Here is a 22,751-nt window from a genome sequence, read left to right as displayed (position 1 = left end):
TCTGTTATTCCTACCAAAGTGAATTACCTCACACTTCTCCGCATTAAACTCCATCCGCCACCTCTCGGCCCAACTTTGCAACCTGTCTAAGTCTTCCTGCAGACTACGACACCCTTCCTCACTGTCTACCACACCACCGACTTTGGTGTCATCAGCAAATTTGCTAATCCACCCAACTATACCCTCATCCAGATCATTAATAAATATTACAAACAGCAGTGGCCCCAAAACAGATCCCTGAGGTACACCACTTGTAACCGCACTCCATGATGAATATTTACTATCAACCACCACCCTCTGTTTCCTATCCGCTAGCCAATTCCTGATCCAATTTCCTAGATCACCCCCAATCCCATACATCTGCATTTTCTGCAGAAGCCTACCATGGTGAACCTTATCAAACGCCTTACTAAAATCCATATATACCACGTCCACTGCCTTGCCCCCATCCACCTCCTTGGTCACTTTCTCAAAAAACTCAATAAGGTTAGTAAGGCACGACCTACCTGCCACAAAACCATGCTGACTATCACCTATCAATTCATTACTCTCCAAATAACTATAAATCCTATCCCTTATAATTTTTTCCAACATCTTGCCGACAACAGAAGTGAGACTCACCGGTCTATAATTCCCGGGGAAGTCTCTGTTCCCCTTCTTAAACAATGGGACAACATTCGCTAACCTCCAATCTTCTGGTACTATACCAGAGGCCAACGACGACCTGAAGATCAGAGCCAGAGGCGCTGCAATCACTTCTCTTGCCTCCCAGAGAATCCTTGGATAAATCCCATCCGGACCAGGGGATTTATCTATTTTCAGACCCTCCAGAATATCCTGCACATCCTCCTTATCAACTGTAATACTGTCTATTCTACTCCCTTGCAACCCAGTGTCCTCCTCAGCTATATTCATGTCCCCTTGCGTGAACACCGAAGAGAAATATTGGTTCAATGCTTCACCAATCTCCTCCGGTTCCACACATAACTTCCCTCTGCCATCTATAACTGGCCCTAAACTTGCCCTAACCAACCTTCTGTTCTTGACATACCTATAGAACGCCTTAGGATTCTCTTTAACCCTATCCGCCAAAGTCTTCTCATGTCCCCTTTTAGCCCTTCTAAGCTCGCTCTTCAACTCCCTCTTAGCCAATCTAAAGCTTTCTAGTGCACTACCCGAGTGCTCACGTCTCATCCGAACATAAGCCTCCTTTTTCTTTTTAACCAACAAAGAAACTTTTTTGGTGCACCACGGTTCCCTAGCCCTACCAATTCCTCCTTGCCTGACAGGGACATACCTATCACAGACTCGCAGTAGCTGCTCCTTGAAAAAACTCCACATGTCGGACGTTCCCAGTCCCTGTAATCTCCTAGTCCAACCTATGTTTCCTAATTCTCTCCTAATAGCCTCATAATTACCCTTCCCCCAGCTAAAACCACTGGCCCGAGGTTCATGCCTATCCCTTTCCATCACTAAGGTGAACGTAACCGAATTGTGGTCACTATCACCAAAATGCACACCAACTTCCAAGTCCAGCACCTGGTCTGGCTCATTTCCCAGCACCAGATCCAATATAGCCTCACCTCTAGTTGGCCTGTCTACATACTGAGTCAAAAAACCTTCCTGCACGCTTTGAACAAAAACTGACCCCTCTAACGAGCTAGAGCTATAACAATTCCAGTCAATATTAGTCAAGTTAAAATCCCCCATAACAATTGCCCTATTACTTTCACTCCTAAGCAGGATTGACTCCGCAATCCTTTCCTCAACCTCTCTAGAACTTTTAGGAGGTCTATAAAAGACTCCCAACAGGGTGACCTCTCCTCTCCTATTTCTAATCTCCGCCCATACTACCTCAACAGATAAGTCCTCATCAAACCTCCTCTCTGACACTGTGATACAATCTCTGACCAATAATGCTACCCCTCCCCCTCTTCTACCTCCTTCCCTACTTCGACTAAAACATTTGAACCCCGGGACCTGCAGCATCCATTCCTGCCCCTGCTCTATCCATGTCTCTGAAATAGCCACAACATCGAAGTCCCAGGTACTGATCCACGCTGCAAGTTCACCCACTTTATTGCGAATACTCCTGGCATTGAAGTATACACATTTCAAACCCTGCTCCACCCCACCTCTGCAATGCCGTGCATTGCAGTCCCCATCCATGCATCCCTCACTTTCAGCCCCACTACTCAGGATCCCTCCCCCCCCCCGAATCAGTTTAAACCTCCCTGCATGGCCTTAGCAAATTTACCCCCCAGGATATTGGTCCCCTTCTGATTAAGGTGTAGACCATCCTTCTCATAGAGGTCACACCTTCCCCAGTACGAGCCCCAATTGCTTAAGTACCTGAACCCCTCCCTCCTGCACCATCCCCTCAGCCATGAATTCAAACCTTCCCTCTCCCTATTCCTCTCTAAACTATCCCGTGGTACAGGCAAGAGTCCAGAGATAACCACTCTGTCAGTCTTGGCCTTTAGTTTCCACCCCAACTCCATAAATCCCTGCCTAATATCCCCTTCCCCTATCCTCCCTATGTCGTGTGTCCCCACATGTACAATAACTTGTGGTTTATCTCCCTCCCCCCTAAGAGTCCTGAATACCCTGTCAGACACATCCCGGACCCCAGCCCCTGGTAGGCAACACACCAACCCTGAGTCCCTACCTTTAGTTCCGACCCTCCTATCTGTCCCCTTAATTGTGGAGTCCCCAATCACAAGGCCCAGTCTTTTACAGCCCCTAACCACCTGAGCTTTCTCACTCGGCTCACCCCCAGAGATCTGCTCTCTATGCTCAGTTGATTCCTCCTCAACTGTAGCCTCCAGCACCGAAAACCTATTATGGAGGGGAACCGCCCCAGGGGATTGTCTTCCCGATTGCTTCTTACCCCTCCTCCTGGCATTGACCCAAGCCTCATTTCTAGGAGTTACTATTTCTCTATAACTCCTATCAACTTCCACCTCCGCCTCCCGAATTATGCGGAGTTCCTCTACCTCCCCCTCCAGCTCCTTTACACGCTCCTCCAGAAGCTGCAATCTAATGCACTTCTTACAACTAAAATCTCCTGAAACACTACTGGATTTCCTCACCACATACATCCCACAGGAGATGCAGCATACTGCCTGAACTGCCATCCCTGAAGCCATTACCAGCAAGAAAAAAAGAAAACAAAAAACTTCCCCACACTTATAATTAGGTTAGAGGAGGATGGAAGGGTGGGATCCTCTACCAGTGTCGAGGATCGGGTATCTCCTCTGCACCAATTTATAGGGCTAGGGGCCCGAGAGAAAAAAAAACTACTACTGAGGGGGAACCTCCCAGGTAACTGACTTTTAAAGTTAAAATAAAAACCCTTCCCAGACTCCTTTGCTGCCCACTTCTAGTTTTCACTTTAAACTTGAAAAACTGCTGTTAAAGTAAAGGCCAAATAAATACACACACTAGCTGACTAATTAAATAAATAAACAATTCAATTAATCCAATTAATCTCTTACCAGCACTGCTGCTTTTCAATCACCCCTCTCAGCTTGCTCCAGTGGATCAATGAGGGGGAACCTCCCAGGTAACTGACTTTTAAAGTTAAAATAAAAACCCTTCCCAGACTCCTTTGCTGCCCACTTCTAGTTTTCACTTTAAACTTGAAAAACTGCTGTTAAAGTAAAGGCCAAAAAAATACACACACTAGCTGACTAATTAAATAAATAAACAATTCAATTAATCCAATTAATCTCTTACCAGCACTGCTGCTTTTCAATCACCCCTCTCAGCTTGCTCCAGTGGATCAATTCTCAATTAACTAAAAATGCTTAACTGCTCTCGCAATACAACTTGCCGAAGAACAAATTGCGAATCCTTGCAATCAATTGTGGATTGACTCATAATGCTTAGCTCATCCAGCCATGTAACATGCCGAAATATCAGACTTCTGGCAAAAGAGACTGATTGGCATTCAACAAAGTTTGGAAATCAATGTAGATTTACACGCAATGCTTCCCTCATTCAAATGCTGACTTATCCGCCATATCAGATTTTCGGCAGTAATAACTCATTGGCATTGAGGAAAGCTTTGGAATCAATTCTCAATTAACTAAAAATGCTTATCTGCTCTCGCAATGCAACTTGCCGAAGAACAAATTGCGAATCCTTCCAATCAATTCTGGATTTACTCAAAATGCTTACCTCATCCAGCCACATAACGTGCCGAAATATCAGACTTTTGGCAAAGGAGACTGATTGGCATTGAACAAATCTCTGGAAATCAATGTAGATTTACACGCACTGCTTCCCTCATTCACATACTGACTTACCCGCTATATCAGATTGTCGGCAGTAATAACTCATTGACATTGAGGACAGCTTTGGAATCAATTCTCAATTAACTGAAAATGCTTAACTTATCTCGCCATGCAACTTGCCGAAGAACAAATTGCGAATCCCTGCAATCAAATGTGGATTGACTAAAATGCTGAACCCTTCGAGATCAGCACTTTGCCGCAATGTCAGATTTTTGGCGAGTAAGGTTTCATTTGTGTTGAGGAAATCTTTGGGATCAACCCTGGGGTTACTCAATATGCTTCCCTCATCCAGATATGCACATTGCATCAAGATCAGATTTCTGGCGATAAAAGCTCATTGGCATTGAGGAACTCTTTGGACTCAATTCTGGATTTACTCAGAACACTAACATCATCCAGCCATGTAACGTGCCGAAATATCGGACATTTGGCGAAGGAGACTGATTGGCATTCCGCAAATATTTGGAAATCTATGTAGATTTACATAAAATGCTTCCCTCATTCACAGACTGACTGACCCGCTATATCAGATTTTCGGCAGGAAATACTCACTGGCATTAAGGAAATCATTGGAATCAATTCTCCATCAACTCAAAATGCTTACCGTATCTCGCCATGGAACTGGGCGAAGAGCAAGTTGCGAATCCTTGCAATCAATTGTTGATTTACCCATAATGCTTAGCTCATCCAGCCATGTAACATGCCGAAATATCAGACTTCTGGCAATAGAGACAGATTGGCATTAAACAAATCTTTGGAAATCAATGTAGATTTACCTCATCCAGATATGCACATTGCGTCAAGATCAGATTTCTGGCGATAAAAGCTCATTGGCATTGAGGAACTCTTTGGACTCAATTCTGGATTTACTCAAAATGCTTACTTCATCCAGCCATATGACATGCCGAAATATCAGACTTTTGGCAAAAGAGGCTGATTGGCATTCAACAAATCTTTGGAAATGAATGTAGATTTACAAGCAATGCTTCCCTCATTCACGTCCTGACTTACCCGCCGTATCAGATTTTCGGCAGTAAAGACTCACTGGCATTGAGGAAATCATTGGAATCAATTCTCCATCAACTCAAAATGCTTTCCTTATCTCGCCATGGAACTGGGCGAAGAGCAAGTTGCGAATCCTTGCCATCAATTGTTGATTTACTCATAATGCTTAGCTCATCCAGCCATGGAACATGCCGAAATATCAGACTTCAGGGAATAGAGACTGATTGGCATTCAACAAATCTTTGGAAATCAGTGTCGATTTACACGCAATGCTTCCCTCATTCACATACTGACTTACCCGCTATATCAGACTGTCGGCAGTAATAACTCATTGGCATTGAGAACAGCTTTGGAATCAATTCTCAATTAACTAAAAATGCTTAACTTCTCTCGCAATGCAACTTGCCGAAGAACAAGTTGCGAGTCCTTCCAATCAATTCTGGATTTACTCAAAATGCTTACCTCATCCAGCCATATGACGTGCCGTTATATCAGACTTTTGGCAAAGGAGACTGATTGGCATTCAACAAATCTTTGGAAATCAATGTAGATTTACACGCAATGCTTCCCTCATTCACATACTGACTTACCCGCTATATCAGACTGTCGGCAGTAATAACTCATTGGCATTGAGAACAGCTTTGGAATCAATTCTCAATTAACTGAAAATGCTTAACTTATCTCGGCATGCAACTTGCCAAAGAACAAATTGCGAATCGATGCAATCAAATGTGGATTGACTAAAATGCTGAACCCTTCGAGATAAGCACTTTGCCGCAATGTCAGATTTTTGGCGAGTTAGCTTTCATTTGTGTTGAGGAAATCTTTGGGATCAACACTGGGCTTACTCAATATGCTCACCTCATCCAGATATGCACATTGCATCAAAATCAGATTTCTGGCGATAAAAGCTCATTGGCATTGAGGAACTCTTTGGACTCAATTCTGGATTTACTCAAATTGCGAATCCTTGCAATCAATTGCGAATCCTTGCAATCAATTGTGGATTTACTCATAATGCTTACCTCATCCAGCCATGTAACATCCCGAAATATCAGACTTCTGGCAAAAGAATCTGATTGGCATTCAACAAATCTTTGGAAATCAATGTAGATTTACACGCAATGCTTCCCTCATTCACATACTGACTTACCCGCTATATCAGACTGTCGGCAGCAATCACTCATTGGCATTGAGAACAGCTTTGGAATCAATTCTCAATGAACTGAAAATGCTTAACTTATTTCGCCATGCAACTTGCCGAAGAACAAATTGCGAATCCTTACAATCAAATGTGGATTGACTAACATGCTGAACCCTTCGAGATAAGCACTTTGCCGCAATGTCAGATTTTTGGCGAGTAAGGTTTCATTTGTGTTGAGGAAATCTTTGGGATCAACCCTGGGGTTACTCAATATGCTTACCTCATCCAGATATGCACATTGCATCAAGATCAGATTTCTGGCGATTAAAGCTGATTGGCATTGAGGAACTCTTTGGACTCAATTCTGGATTTACTCAAAATGCTTACCTCTTCCAGCCATATAACGTGCCGAAATATCAGACATTTGGCAAAGGAGACTGATTGGCATTCAACAAATCTTTGGAAATGAAAGTAGATTTACACGCAATGCTTCCCTCATTCACATACTGACTTACCCGCTATATCAGATTTTCGGCCGTAAAGACTCACTGGCATTGAGGAATTCATTGGAATCAATTCTCCATCAACTCAAACTGCTTAACTTATCTCGCCATGGAGCTGGGCGAAGAGCAAGTTGCGAATCCTTGCATTCAATTGTTGATTTACTCATAATGCTTAGCTCATCCAGCCATGTAACATGCCGAAATGTCAGACTTTTGGCAAACGAGACTGATTGGCATTCAACAAATGTTTCGAAATGAATGTAGATTTACACGCAATGCTTCCCTCATTCACCTACTGACTTATCCGCTATATCAGATTTTCGGCAGTAATAACTAATTGGCATTGAGGAAAGCTTTGGAATCAATTCTCAATAAACTAAAAATGCTTAACTTATCTCGCCATGCAACTTGCCAAAGAACAAATTGCGAATCCATGCAATCAAATGTGGATTGACTAAATTGCTGAACCCTTCGAGATAAGCACTTTGCCGCAATGTCAGATTTTTGGCGAGTAAGCTTTCATTTGTGTTGAGGAAAACTTTGGGATCAACCCTGTGGTTACTCAATATGCTTACCTCATCCAGATATGCACATTGCATCAAGATCAGATTTCTGGCGATAAAAGCTCATTGGCATTGAGGAACTCTTTGGACTCAATTCTGGATTTACTCAGAACACTTACATCATCCAGCCATGTAACGTGCCGAAATATCGGACATTTGGCGAAGGAGACTGATTGGCATTCCGCAAATATTTGGAAATCTATGTAGATTTACATAAAATGCTTCCCTCATTCACAGACTGACTGACCCGCTATATCAGATTTTCGGCAGGAAATACTCACTGGCATTAAGGAAATCATTGGAATCAATTCTCCATCAACTCAAAATGCTTACCGTATCTCGCCATGGAACTGGGCGAAGAGCAAGTTGCGAATCCTTGCAATCAATTGTTGATTTACCCATAATGCTTAGCTCATCCAGCCATGTAACATGCCGAAATATCAGACTTCTGGCAATAGAGACAGATTGGCATTAAACAAATCTTTGGAAATCAATGTAGATTTACCTCATCCAGATATGCACATTGCGTCAAGATCAGATTTCTGGCGATAAAAGCTCATTGGCATTGAGGAACTCTTTGGACTCAATTCTGGATTTACTCAAAATGCTTACTTCATCCAGCCATATGACATGCCGAAATATCAGACTTTTGGCAAAAGAGGCTGATTGGCATTCAACAAATCTTTGGAAATGAATGTAGATTTACAAGCAATGCTTCCCTCATTCACGTCCTGACTTACCCGCCGTATCAGATTTTCGGCAGTAAAGACTCACTGGCATTGAGGAAATCATTGGAATCAATTCTCCATCAACTCAAAATGCTTTCCTTATCTCGCCATGGAACTGGGCGAAGAGCAAGTTGCGAATCCTTGCCATCAATTGTTGATTTACTCATAATGCTTAGCTCATCCAGCCATGTAACATGCCGAAATATCAGACTTCAGGCAATAGAGACTGATTGGCATTCAACAAATCTTTGGAAATCAATGTCGATTTACACGCAATGCTTCCCTCATTCACATACTGACTTACCCGCTATATCAGACTGTCGGCAGTAATAACTCATTGGCATTGAGAACAGCTTTGGAATCAATTCTCAATGAACTAAAAATGCTTAACTTCTCTCGCAATGCAACTTGCCGAAGAACAAGTTGCGAGTCCTTCCAATCAATTCTGGATTTACTCAAAATGCTTACCTCATCCAGCCATATGACGTGCCGTTATATCAGACTTTTGGCAAAGGAGACTGATTGGCATTCAACAAATCTTTGGAAATCAATGTAGATTTACACGCAATGCTTCCCTCATTCACATACTGACTTACCCGCTATATCAGACTGTCGGCAGTAATAACTCATTGGCATTGAGAACAGCTTTGGAATCAATTCTCAATTAACTGAAAATGCTTAACTTATCTCGGCATGCAACTTGCCAAAGAACAAATTGCGAATCGATGCAATCAAATGTGGATTGACTAAAATGCTGAACCCTTCGAGATAAGCACTTTGCCGCAATGTCAGATTTTTGGCGAGTTAGCTTTCATTTGTGTTGAGGAAATCTTTGGGATCAACACTGGGCTTACTCAATATGCTCACCTCATCCAGATATGCACATTGCATCAAAATCAGATTTCTGGCGATAAAAGCTCATTGGCATTGAGGAACTCTTTGGACTCAATTCTGGATTTACTCAAATTGCGAATCCTTGCAATCAATTGCGAATCCTTGCAATCAATTGTGGATTTACTCATAATGCTTACCTCATCCAGCCATGTAACATCCCGAAATATCAGACTTCTGGCAAAAGAATCTGATTGGCATTCAACAAATCTTTGGAAATCAATGTAGATTTACACGCAATGCTTCCCTCATTCACATACTGACTTACCCGCTATATCAGACTGTCGGCAGCAATCACTCATTGGCATTGAGAACAGCTTTGGAATCAATTCTCAATGAACTGAAAATGCTTAACTTATTTCGCCATGCAACTTGCCGAAGAACAAATTGCGAATCCTTGCAATCAAATGTGGATTGACTAACATGCTGAACCCTTCGAGATAAGCACTTTGCCGCAATGTCAGATTTTTGGCGAGTAAGGTTTCATTTGTGTTGAGGAAATCTTTGGGATCAACCCTGGGGTTACTCAATATGCTTACCTCATCCAGATATGCACATTGCATCAAGATCAGATTTCTGGCGATTAAAGCTGATTGGCATTGAGGAACTCTTTGGACTCAATTCTGGATTTACTCAAAATGCTTACCTCTTCCAGCCATATAACGTGCCGAAATATCAGACATTTGGCAAAGGAGACTGATTGGCATTCAACAAATCTTTGGAAATGAAAGTAGATTTACACGCAATGCTTCCCTCATTCACATACTGACTTACCCGCTATATCAGATTTTCGGCAGTAAAGACTCACTGGCATTGAGGAATTCTTTGGAATCAATTCTCCATCAACTCAAACTGCTTAACTTATCTCGCCATGGAGCTGGGCGAAGAGCAAGTTGCGAATCCTTGCATTCAATTGTTGATTTACTCATAATGCTTAGCTCATCCAGCCATGTAACATGCCGAAATGTCAGACTTTTGGCAAACGAGACTGATTGGCATTCAACAAATGTTTCGAAATGAATGTAGATTTACACGCAATGCTTCCCTCATTCACCTACTGACTTATCCGCTATATCAGATTTTCGGCAGTAATAACTAATTGGCATTGAGGAAAGCTTTGGAATCATTTCTCAATAAACTAAAAATGCTTAACTTATCTCGCCATGCAACTTGCCAAAGAACAAATTGCGAATCCATGCAATCAAATGTGGATTGACTAAATTGCTGAACCCTTCGAGATAAGCACTTTGCCGCAATGTCAGATTTTTGGCGAGTAAGCTTTCATTTGTGTTGAGGAAAACTTTGGGATCAACCCTGTGGTTACTCAATATGCTTACCTCATCCAGATATGCACATTGCATCAAGATCAGATTTCTGGCGATAAAAGCTCATTGGCATTGAGGAACTCTTTGGACTCAATTTTGGATTTACTCAAAATCCTTACTTCATCCAGCCATATAACGTGCCGAAATATCAGACCTTTGGCAAAAGAGACTGATTGGCATTCAACAAATCTTTGGAAATGAATGTAGATTTACACGCAATGCTTCCCTCATTCACATACTGACTTATCCGCTATATCAGATTTTCGGCAGGAAAGACTCACTGGCATTGAGGAATTCATTGGAATCAATTCTCCATCAACTCAAAATGCTTTCCTTATCTCGCCATGGAGCTTGGCGAAGAGCAAGTTGCGAATCCTTGCAGTTCCTCAATGCCAATGAGCTTTTATCGCCAGAAATCTGATCTTGATGCAATGTGCATATCTGGATGAGGTAAATCTACATTGATTTCCAAAGATTTCTTGAATGCCAATCTGTCTCTATTGCCTGAAGTCTGATATTTCGGCATGTTACATGGCTGGATGAGCTAAGCATTATGAGTAAATCAACAATTGACTGCAAGGATTCGCAACTTGCTCTTCGCCCATTCCATGGCGAGATAAGGAAAGTATTTTGAGTTGATGGAGAATTGATTCCAATGAATTCCTCAATGCCAGTGAGTCTTTACTGCCGAAAATCTGATATAGCGGGTAAGTCAGTATGTGAATGAGGGAAGCATTGCGTGTAAATTTACATTCATTTCCAAAGATTTGTTGAATGCCAATCAGTCTCTTTTGCCAAAAGTCTGATATTTCCGCACGTTATATGGCAGGATTAGGTAAGCATTATGAGTAAATCCACAATTGATTGCAAGGATTCGCAATTTGTTCCTCGGCAAGTTGCATTGCGAGAGAAGTTAAGCATTTTAGTTCATTGAGAATTGATTCCAAAGCTTTCCTCAATGCCAATGAGTTATTACTGCCGAAAATCTGATATGGCGGATAAGTCAGTAGCTGAATGAGGGAAGCATTGCGTGTAAATCTACATTCATTTCGAAACATTTGTTGAATGCCAATCAGTCTCTTTTGCCAAAAGTCTGATATTTCGGCATGTTACATGGCTGGATGAGCTAAGCATTATGAGTAAATCCACAATTGATTGCAAGGATTCGCAATTTGTTCTTCGGCAAGTTGCATTGCGAGAGAAGTTAAGCATTTTTAGTTAATTGAGAATTGATTCCAAAGCTTTCTTCAATGCCAATGAGTTATTACTGCCGAAAATCTGATGTAGCGGGTAAGTCAGTGTGTGAATGAGGTACGCAGTGCATGTAATTCTACATTGATTTCCAAAGATTTGTTGAATGCCAATCAGTCTCCTTTGCCAAAAGTCTGATATTTCGGCACGTTATATGGCTGGATGAGTAAGCATTTTGAGTAAATCCAGAATTGAGTCCAAAGAGTTCCTCAATGCCAATGAGCTTTTATCGCCAGAAATCTGATCTTGATGCAATGTGCATATCTGGATGAGGGAAGCATTTTGAGTAACCCCAGTGTTGATCCCAAAGATTTCCTCAACACAAATGAAAGCTAACTCGCCAAAAATCTGACATTGCGGCAAAGTGCTTATCTCGAAGGGTTCAGCATTTTAGTCAATCCACATTTGATTGCATCAATTCGCAACTTGTTCTTTGGCAAGTTGCATGCCGAGATAAGTTAAGCATTTTCAGTTAATTGAGAATTGATTCCAAAGCTGTTCTCAATGCCAATGAGTTATTACTGCCGACTGTCTGATATAGCGGGTAAGTCAGTATGTGAATGAGGGAAGCATTGCGCGTAAATCTACATTGATTTCCAAAGATTTGTTGAATGCCAATCAGACTCTTTTGCCAGAAGTCTGATATTTCGGCATGTTACCTGGCTGGATGAGGTAAGCATTATGAGTAAATCCACAATTGATTGCAAGGATTCGCAATTTGTTCTTCGGCAAGTTGCATTGCGAGAGAAGTTCAGCATTTTTAGTTAATTGAGAATTGATTCCAAAGCTTTCCTCAATGCCAATGAGTTATTACTGACGAAAATCTGATATAGCGGGTAAGTCAGTATGTGAATGAGGGATGCATTGCGTGTAAATCTACATTGATTTCCAAAGATTTGTTGAATGCCAATCTGTCTCTATTGCCTGAAGTCTGATATTTCGGCATGTTACATGGCTGGATGAGCTAAGCATTATGAGTAAATCAACAATTGACTGCAAGGATTCGCAACTTGCTCTTCGCCCAGCTCCATGGCGAGATAAGGAAAGCATTTTGAGTTGATGGAGAATTGATTCCAATGAATTCCTCAATGCCAGTGAGTCTTTACTGCCGAAAATCTGATATAGCGGGTAAGTCAGTATGTGAATGAGGGAAGCATTGCGTGTAAATCTACATTCATTTCCAAAGATTTGTTGAATGCCAATCAGTCTCTTTTGCCAAAAGTCTGTTATGTCGGCACGTTATATGGCTGGATGAAGTAGGGATTTTGAGTAAATCCAAAATTGAGTCCAAAGAGTTCCTCAATGCCAATGAGCTTTTATCGCCAGAAATCTGATCTTGATGCAATGTGCATATCTGGATGAGGTAAGCATATTGAGTAACCCCAGGGTTGATCCCAAAGATTTCCTCAACACAAATGAAAGCTTACTCGCCAAAAATCTGGCATTGCGGCAAAGTTCTTATCTCGAAGGGTTCAGCATTTTAGTCAATCCACATTTGATTGCATGGATTCGCAATTTGTTCTTTGGCAAGTTGCATGGCGAGATAAGTTAAGCATTTTCAGTTCATTGATAATTGATTCCAAAGCTGCCCTCAATGCCAATGAGTTATTACTGCCGACAGTCTGATATAGCGGGTAAGTCAGTATGTGAATGAGGGAAGCATTGCGTGCAAATCTACATTGATTTCCAAAGATTTGTTGAATGCCAATCAGACTCTCTTGCCAGAAGTCTGATATTTCGGCATGTTACATGGCTGGATTAGGTAAGGATTATGAGTAAATCCACAATTGATTGCAAGAATTCGCAATTTGTTCTTCGGCAAGTTGCATTGCGAGAGAAGTTAAGCATTTTTAGTTAATTGAGAATTGATTCCAAAGCTTTCTTCAATGCCAATGAGTTATTACTGCCGAAAATCTGATGTAGCGGGTAAGTCAGTATGTGAATGAGGGACGCAGTGCATGTAAATCTACATTGATTTCCAAAGATTTGTTGAATGCCAATCAGTCTCGATTGCCTGAAGTCTGATATTTCGGCATGTTACATGGCTGGATGAGCTACCATTCTAAGTAAATCAACAATTGATGGCAAGGATTCGCAACTTGCTCTTCGCCCAGTTCCATGGCGAGATAAGGAAAGCATTTTGAGTTGATGGAGAATTGATTCCAATGAATTCCTCAATGCCAGTGAGTCTTTACTGCCGAAAATCTGATACGGCGGGTAAGTCAGTACGTGAATGAGGGAAGCATTGCTTGTAAATCTACATTCATTTCCAAAGATTTGTTGAATGCCAATCAGATTCTTTTGCCAGAAGTCTGATATTTCGGCATGTTACATGGCTGGATTAGGTAAGCATTATGAGTAAATCCACAATTGATTGCAAGGATTCGCAATTTGTTCTTCGGCAAGTTGCATTGTGAGAGAAGTTAAGCATTTTAGTTTATTGAGAATTGATTCCAAAGCTTTCCTCAATGCCAATGAGTTATTACTGCCGAAAATCAGATATAGCGTATAAGACAGTAGGTGAATGAGGGAAGCATTGCGTGGAAATCTACATTCATTTCGAAACATTTGTTGAATGCCAATCAGTCTCTTTTGCCAAAAGTCTGATATTTCGGCACGTTATGTGGCTGGATGAGGTAAGCATTTTGAGTAAATCCAGAATTGAGTCCAAAGAGTTCCTCAATGCCAATGAGCTTTTATCGCCAGAAATCTGATCTTGATGTAATGTGCATATCTGGATGAGGTAAGCATTTTGAGTAACCCCAGTGTTGATCCCAAAGATTTCCTCAACACAAATGAAAGCTAACTCGCCAAAAATCTGACATTGCGGCAAAGTGCTTATCTCGAAGGGTTCAGCATTTTAGTCAATCCACATTTGATTGCATCAATTCGCAATTTGTTCTTTGGCAAGTTGCATGCCGAGATAAGTTAAGCATTTTCAGTTAATTGAGAATTGATTCCAAAGCTGTTCTCAATGCCAATGAGTTATTACCGCCGACAGTCTGATATAGCGGGTAAGTCAGTATGTGAATGAGGGAAGCATTGCGTGTAAATCTACATTGATTTCCAAAGATTTGTTGAATGCCAATCAGATTCTTTTGCCAGAAGTCTGATATTTCGGCATGTTACATGGCTGGATGAGGTAAGCATTATGAGTAAATCCACAATTGATTGCAAGGATTCGCAATTTGTTCTTCGGCAAGTTGCATTGCGAGAGAAGTTCAGCATTTTTAGTTAATTGAGAATTGATTCCAAAGCTTTCCTCAATGCCAATGAGTTATTACTGACGAAAATCTGATATAGCGGGTAAGTCAGTATGTGAATGAGGGATGCATTGCGTGTAAATCTACATTGATTTCCAAAGATTTGTTGAATGCCAATCTGTCTCTATTGCCTGAAGTCTGATATTTCGGCATGTTCCATGGCTGGATGAGCTAAGCATTATGAGTAAATCAACAATTGACTGCAAGGATTCGCAAGTTGCTCTTCGCCCAGCTCCATGGCGAGATAAGGAAAGCATTTTGAGTTGATGGAGAATTGATTCCAATGAATTCCTCAATGCCAGTGAGTCTTTACTGCCGAAAATCTGATATAGCGGGTAAGTCAGTATGTGAATGAGGGAAGCATTGCGTGTAAATCTACATTCATTTCCAAAGATTTGTTGAATGCCAATCAGTCTCTTTTGCCAAAAGTCTGATATTTCGGCACGTTATATATCTGGATGAAGTAAGGATTTTGAGTAAATCCAAAATTGAGTCCAAAGAGTTCCTCAATGCCAATGAGCTTTTATCGCCAGAAATCTGATCTTGATGCAATATGCATATTTGGATGAGGTAAGCATATTGAGTAACCCCAGGGTTGATCCCAAAGATTTCCTCAACACAAATGAAAGCTTACTCGCCAGAAATCTGGCATTGCGGCAAAGTTCTTATCTCGAAGGGTTCAGCATTTCAGTCAATCCACATTTGATTGCATGGATTCGCAATTTGTTCTTTGGCAAGTTGCATGGCGAGATAAGTTAAGCAATTTCAGTTAATTGAGAATTTATTCCAAAGCTGTCCTCAATGCCAATGAGTTATTACTGCCGGCAGTCTGATATAGCGGGTAAGTCAGTATGTGAATGAGGGAAGCATTGCGTGCAAATCTACATTGATTTCCAATGATTTGTTGAATGCCAATCAGACTCTTTTGCCAGAAGTCTGATATTTCGGCATGTTACATGGCTGGATTAGGTAAGGATTATGAGTAAATCCACAATTGATTGCAAGAATTCGCAATTTGTTCTTCGGCAAGTTGCATTGCGAGAGAAGTTAAGCATTTTAGTTTATTGAGAATTGATTCCAAAGCTTTCCTCAATGCCAATGAGTTATTACTGCCGAAAATCTGATATAGCGGATAAGTCAGTAGGTGAATGAGGGAAGCATTGCGTGTCAATCTACATTCATTTCGAAACATTTGTTGAATGCCAATCAGTCTCTTTTGCCAAACGTCTGACATTTCGGCATGTTACATGGCTGGATGAGCTAAGCATTATGAGTAAATCCACAATTGATTGCAAGGATTCGCAATTTGTTCTTCGGCAAGTTGCATTGCGAGAGATGTTAAGCATTTTTAGTTAATTGAGAATTGATTCCAAAGCTTTCTTCAATGCCAATGAGTTATTACTGCCGAAAATCTGATGTAGCGGGTACGTCAGTATGTGAATGAGGGACGCAGTGCATGTAAATCTACATTGATTTCCAAAGATTTGTTGAATGCCAATCAGTCTCGATTGCCTGAAGTCTGATATTTCGGCATGTTACATGGCTGGATGAGCTAAGCATTCTGAGTAAATCAACAATTGATGGCAAGGATTCGCAACTTGCTCTTCGCCCAGCTCCATGGCGAGATAAGGAAAGCATTTTGAATTGATGGAGAATTGATTCCAATGAATTCCTCAATGCCAGTGAGTCTTTACTGCCGAAAATCTGATACGGCGGGTAAGTCAGTACGTGAATGTAGATTTACAAGCATTGCTTGTAAATCTACATTCATTTCCAAAGATTTGTTGAATCCCAATCAGATTCTTTTGCCAGAAGTCTGATATTTCGGCATGTTACATGGCAGGATTAGGTAAGCATTATGAGTAAATCCACAATTGATTGCAAGGATTCGCAATTTGTTCTTCGGCAAGTTGCATTGCGAGAGAAATTAAGCATTTTAGTTTATTGAGAATTGATTCCAAAGCTTTCCTCAATGCCAATGAGTTATTACTGCCGAAAATCTGATATAGCGGATAAGACAGTAGGTGAATGAGGGAAGCATTGCGTGTAAATCTACATTCATTTCGAAACATTTGTTGAATGCCAATCAGTCTCTTTTGCCAAAAGTCTGATATTTCGGCACGTTATGTGGCTGGATGAGGTAAGCATTTTGAGTAAATCCAGAATTGAGTCCAAAGAGTTCCTCAATGCCAATGAGCTTTTATCGCCAGAAATCTGATCTTGATGTAATGTGCATATCTGGATGAGGTAAGCATTTTGAGTAACCCCAGTGTTGATCCCAAAGATTTCCTCAACACAAATGAAAGCTAACTCGCCAAAAATCTGACATTGCGGCAAAGTGCTTATCTCGAAGGGTTCAGCATTTTAGTCAATCCACATTTGATTGCATCAATTCGCAATTTGTTCTTTGGCAAGTTCCATGCCGAGATAAGTTAAGCATTTTCAGTTAATTGAGAATTGATTCCAAAGCTGTTCTCAATGCCAATGAATTATTACTGCCGACAGTCTGATATAGCGGGTAAATCAGTATGTGAATGAGGGAAGCATTGCGTGTAAACCTACATTGATTTCCAAAGATTTGTTGAATGCCAATCAGATTCTTTTGCCAGAAGTCTGATATTTCGGCATGTTACATGGCTGGATGAGGTAAGCATTATGAGTAAATCCACAATTGATTGCAAGGATTCGCAATTTGTTCTTCGGCAAGTTGCATTGCGAGAGAAGTTCAGCATTTTTAGTTAATTGAGAATTGATTCCAAAGCTTTCCTCAATGCCAATGAGTTATTACTGACGAAAATCTGATATAGCGGGTAAGTCAGTATGTGAATGAGGGATGCATGACGTGTAAATCTACATTGATTTCCAAAGATTTGTTGAATGCCAATCAGTCTCTATTGCCTGAAGTCTGATATTTCGGCATGTTACATGGCTGGATGAGCTAAGCATTATGAGTAAATCAACAATTGACTGCAAGGATTCGCAACTTGCTCTTCGCCCAGCTCCATGGCGAGATAAGGAAAGCATTTTGAGTTGATGGAGAATTGATTCCAATTAATTCCTCAATGCCAGTGAGTCTTTACTGCCGAAAATCTGATACGGCGGGTAAGTCAGTACGTGAATGAGGGAAGCATTGCTTGTAAATCTACATTCATTTCCAAAGATTTGTTGAATGCCAATCAGCCTCTTTTGCCAAAAGTCTGATATTTCGGCATGTTATATGGCTGGATGAAGTAAGCATTTTGAGTAAATCCAGAATTGAGTCCAAAGAGTTCCTCAATGCCAATGAGCTTTTATCGCCAGAAATCTGATCTTGATGCAATGTGCATATCTGGATGAGGTAAATCTACATTGATTTCCAAAGATTTGTTGAATGCCAATCTGTCTCTATTGCCTGAAGTCTGATATTTCGGCATGTTCCATGGCTGGATGAGCTAAGCATTATGAGTAAATCAACAATTGACTGCAAGGATTCGCAACTTGCTCTTCGCCCAGCTCCATGGCGAGATAAGGAAAGCATTTTGAGTTGATGCAGAATTGATTCCAATGAATTCCTCAATGCCAGTGAGTCTTTACTGCCGAAAATCTGATATAGCGGGTAAGTCAGTATGTGAATGAGGGAGGCATTGCGTGTAAATCTGCATTCATTTCCAAAGATTTGTTGAATGCCAATCAGTCTCTTTTGCCAAAAGTCTGTTATGTCGGCACGTTATATGGCTGGATGAAGTAAGGATTTTGAGTAAATCCAAAATTGAGTCCAAAGAGTTCCTCAATGCCAATGAGCTTTTATCGCCAGAAATCTGATCTTGATGCAATGTGCATATCTGGATGAGGTAAGCATATTGAGTAACCCCAGGGTTGATCCCAAAGATTTCCTCAACACAAATGAAAGCTTACTCGCCAAAAATCTGGCATTGCGGCAAAGTTCTTATCTCGAAGGGTTCAGCATTTTAGTCAATCCACATTTGATTGCATGGATTCGCAATTTGTTCTTTGGCAAGTTGCATGGCGAGATAAGTTAAGCATTTTCAGTTAATTGATAATTGATTCCAAAGCTGTCCTCAATGCCAATGAGTTATTACTGCCGACAGTCTGATATAGCGGGTAAGTCAGTATGTGAATGAGGGAAGCATTGCGTGCAAATCTACATTGATTTCCAAAGATTTGTTGAATGCCAATCAGACTCTTTTGCCAGAAGTCTGATATTTCGGCATGTTACATGGCTGGATTAGGTAAGGATTATGAGTAAATCCACAATTGATTGCAAGAATTCGCAATTTGTTCTTCGGCAAGTTGCATTGCGAGAGAAGTTAAGCATTTTACTTTATTGAGAATTGATTCCAAAGCTTTCCTCAATGCCAATGAGTTATTACTGCCGAAAATCTGATATAGCGGATAAGTCAGTAGGTGAATGAGGGAAGCATTGCGTGTAAATCTACATTCATTTCGAAACATTTGTTGAATGCCAATCAGTCTCTTTTGCCAAAAGTCTGACATTTCGGCATGTTACATGGCTGGATGAGCTAAGCATTATGAGTAAATCCACAATTGATTGCAAGGGTTCGCAATTTGTTCTTCGGCAAGTTGCATTGCGAGAGAAGTTAAGCATTTTTAGTTAATTGAGAATTGATTCCAAAGCTTTCTTCAATGCCAATGAGTTATTACTGCCGAAAATCTGATGTAGCGGGTAAGTCAGTATGTGAATGAGGGACGCAGTGCATGTAAATCTACATTGATTTCCAAAGATTTGTTGAATGCCAATCAGTCTCTATTGCCTGAAGTCTGATATTTCGGCATGTTACATGGCTGGATGAGCAAAGCATTCTCAGTAAATCAACAATTGATGGCAAGGATTCGCAACTTGCTCTTCGCCCAGTTCCATGGCGAGATAAGGAAAGCATTTTGAGTTGATGGAGAATTGATTCCAATGAATTCCTCAATGCCAGTGAGTCTTTACTGCCGAAAATCTGATACGGCGGGTAAGTCAGTACGTGAATGAGGGAAGCATTGCTTGTAAATCTCCATTCATTTCCAAAGATTTGTTGAATGCCAATCAGATTCTTTTGCCAGAAGTCTGATATTTCGGCATGTTACATGGCTGGATTAGGTAAGCATTATGAGTAAATCCACAGTTGATTGCAAGGATTCGCAATTTGTTCTTCGGCAAGTTGCATTGCGAGAGAAGTTAAGCATTTTAGTTTATTGAGAATTGATTCCAAAGCTTTCCTCAATGCCAATGAGTTATTACTGCCGAAAATCTGATATAGCGTATAAGACAGTAGGTGAATGAGGGAAGCATTGCGTGTAAATCTACATTCATTTCGAAACATTTGTTGAATGCCAATCAGTCTCTTTTGCCAAAAGTCTGATATTTCGGCACGTTATGTGGCTGGATGAGGTAAGCATTTTGAGTAAATCCAGAATTGAGTCCAAAGAGTTCCTCAATGCCAATGAGCTTTTATCGCCAGAAATCTGATCTTGATGTAATGTGCATATCTGGATGAGGTAAGCATTTTGAGGAACCCCAGTGTTGATCCCAAAGATTTCCTCAACACAAATGAAAGCTAACTCGCCAAAAATCTGACATTGCGGCAAAGTGCTTATCTCGAAGGGTTCAGCATTTTAGTCAATCCACATTTGATTGCATCAATTCGCAATTTGTTCTTTGGCAAGTTGCATGCCGAGATAAGTGAAGCATTTTCAGTTAATTGAGACTTGATTCCAAAGCTGTTCTCAATGCCAATGAGTTATTACTGCCGACAGTCTGATATAGCGGGTAAGTCAGTATGTGAATGAGGGAAGCATTGCGTGTAAATCTACATTGATTTCCAAAGATTTGTTGAATGCCAATCAGATTCTTTTGCCAGAAGTCTGATATTTCGGCATGTTACATGGCTGGATGAGGTAAGCATTATGAGTAAATCCACAATTGATTGCAAGGATTCGCAATTTGTTCTTCGGCAAGTTGCATTGCGAGAGAAGTTCAGCATTTTTAGTTAATTGAGAATTGATTCCAAAGCTTTCCTCAATGCCAATGAGTTATTACTGACGAAAATCTGATATAGCGGGTAAGTCAGTATGTGAATGAGGGATGCATTGCGTGTAAATCTACATTGATTTCCAAAGATTTGTTGAATGCCAATCAGTCTCTCTTGCCTGAAGTCTGATATTTCGGCATGTTACATGGCTGGATGAGCTAAGCATTATGAGTAAATCAACAATTGACTGCAAGGATTCGCAACTTGCTCTTCCCCCAGCTCCATGGCGAGATAAGGAAAGCAATTTGAGTTGATGGAGAATTGATTCCAATGAATTCCTCAATGCCAGTGAATCTTTACTGCCGAAAATCTGATACGGCGGGTAAGTCAGTACGTGAAGGGGGGAAGCATTGCTTGTAAATCTACATTCATTTCCAAAGATTTGTTGAATGCCAATCAGTCTCTTTTGCCAAAAGTCTGATATTTCGGCATGTTATATGGCTGGATGAAGTAAGCATTTTGAGTAAATCCAGAATTGAGTCCAGAGTTCCTCAATGCCAATGAGCTTTTATCGCCAGAAATCTGATCTTGATGCAATGTGCATATCTGGATGAGGTAAATCTACATTGATTTCCAAAGATTTGTTGAATGCCAATCTGTCTCTATTGCCTGAAGTCTGATATTTCGGCATGTTCCATGGCTGGATGAGCTAAGCATTATGAGTAAATCAACAATTGACTGCAAGGATTCGCAACTTGCTCTTCGCCCAGCTCCATGGCGAGATAAGGAAAGCATTTTGAGTTGATGGAGAATTGATTCCAATGAATTCCTCAATGCCAGTGAGTCTTTACTGCCGAAAATCTGATATAGCGGGTACGTCAGTATGTGAATGAGGGAAGCATTGCGTGTAAATCTACATTGATTTCCAATGATTTGTTGAATGCCAATCAGTCTCTTTTGCCAAAAGTCTGTTATTTCGGCACGTTATATGGCTGGATGAAGTAAGGATTTTGAGTAAATCCAAAATTGAGTCCAAAGAGTTCCTCAATGCCAATGAGCTTTTATCGCCAGAAATCTGATCTTGATGCAATGTGCATATCTGGATGAGGTAAGCATATTGAGTAACCCCAGGGTTGATCCCAAAGATTTCCTCAACACAAATGAAAGCTTACTCGCCAGAAATCTGGCATTGCGGCAAAGTTCTTATCTCGAAGGGTTCAGCATTTCAGTCAATCCACATTTGATTGCATGGATTCGCAATTTGTTCTTTGGCAAGTTGCATGGCGAGATAAGTTAAGCATTTTCAGTTAATTGAGAATTGATTCCAAAGCTGTCCTCAATGCCAATGAGTTATTACTGCCGACAGTCTGATATAGCGGGTAAGTCAGTATGTGAATGAGGGAAGCATTGCGTGCAAATCTACATTGATTTCCAAAGATTTGTTGAATGCCAATCAGACTCTTTTGCCAGAAGTCTGATATTTCGGCATGTTACATGGCTGGATTAGGTAAGGATTATGAGTAAATCCACAATTGATTGCAAGAATTCGCAATTTGTTCTTCGGCAAGTTGCATTGCGAGAGAAGTTAAGCATTTTACTTTATTGAGAATTGATTCCAAAGCTTTCCTCAATGCCAATGAGTTATTACTGCCGAAAATCTGATATAGCGGATAAGTCAGTAGGTGAATGAGGGAAGCATTGCGTGTAAATCTACATTCATTTCGAAACATTTGTTGAATGCCAATCAGTCTCTTTTGCCAAAAGTCTGACATTTCGGCATGTTACATGGCTGGATGAGCTAAGCA

This window comes from Mustelus asterias, chromosome 12 (genome assembly GCF_964213995.1).
Source record: "Mustelus asterias chromosome 12, sMusAst1.hap1.1, whole genome shotgun sequence".
In the NCBI taxonomy this organism is placed as follows: Eukaryota; Metazoa; Chordata; class Chondrichthyes; order Carcharhiniformes; family Triakidae; genus Mustelus; species Mustelus asterias.
The sequence above is the reverse complement of the archived record's forward strand: the minus strand, read 5'-3'. Positions refer to the sequence as shown.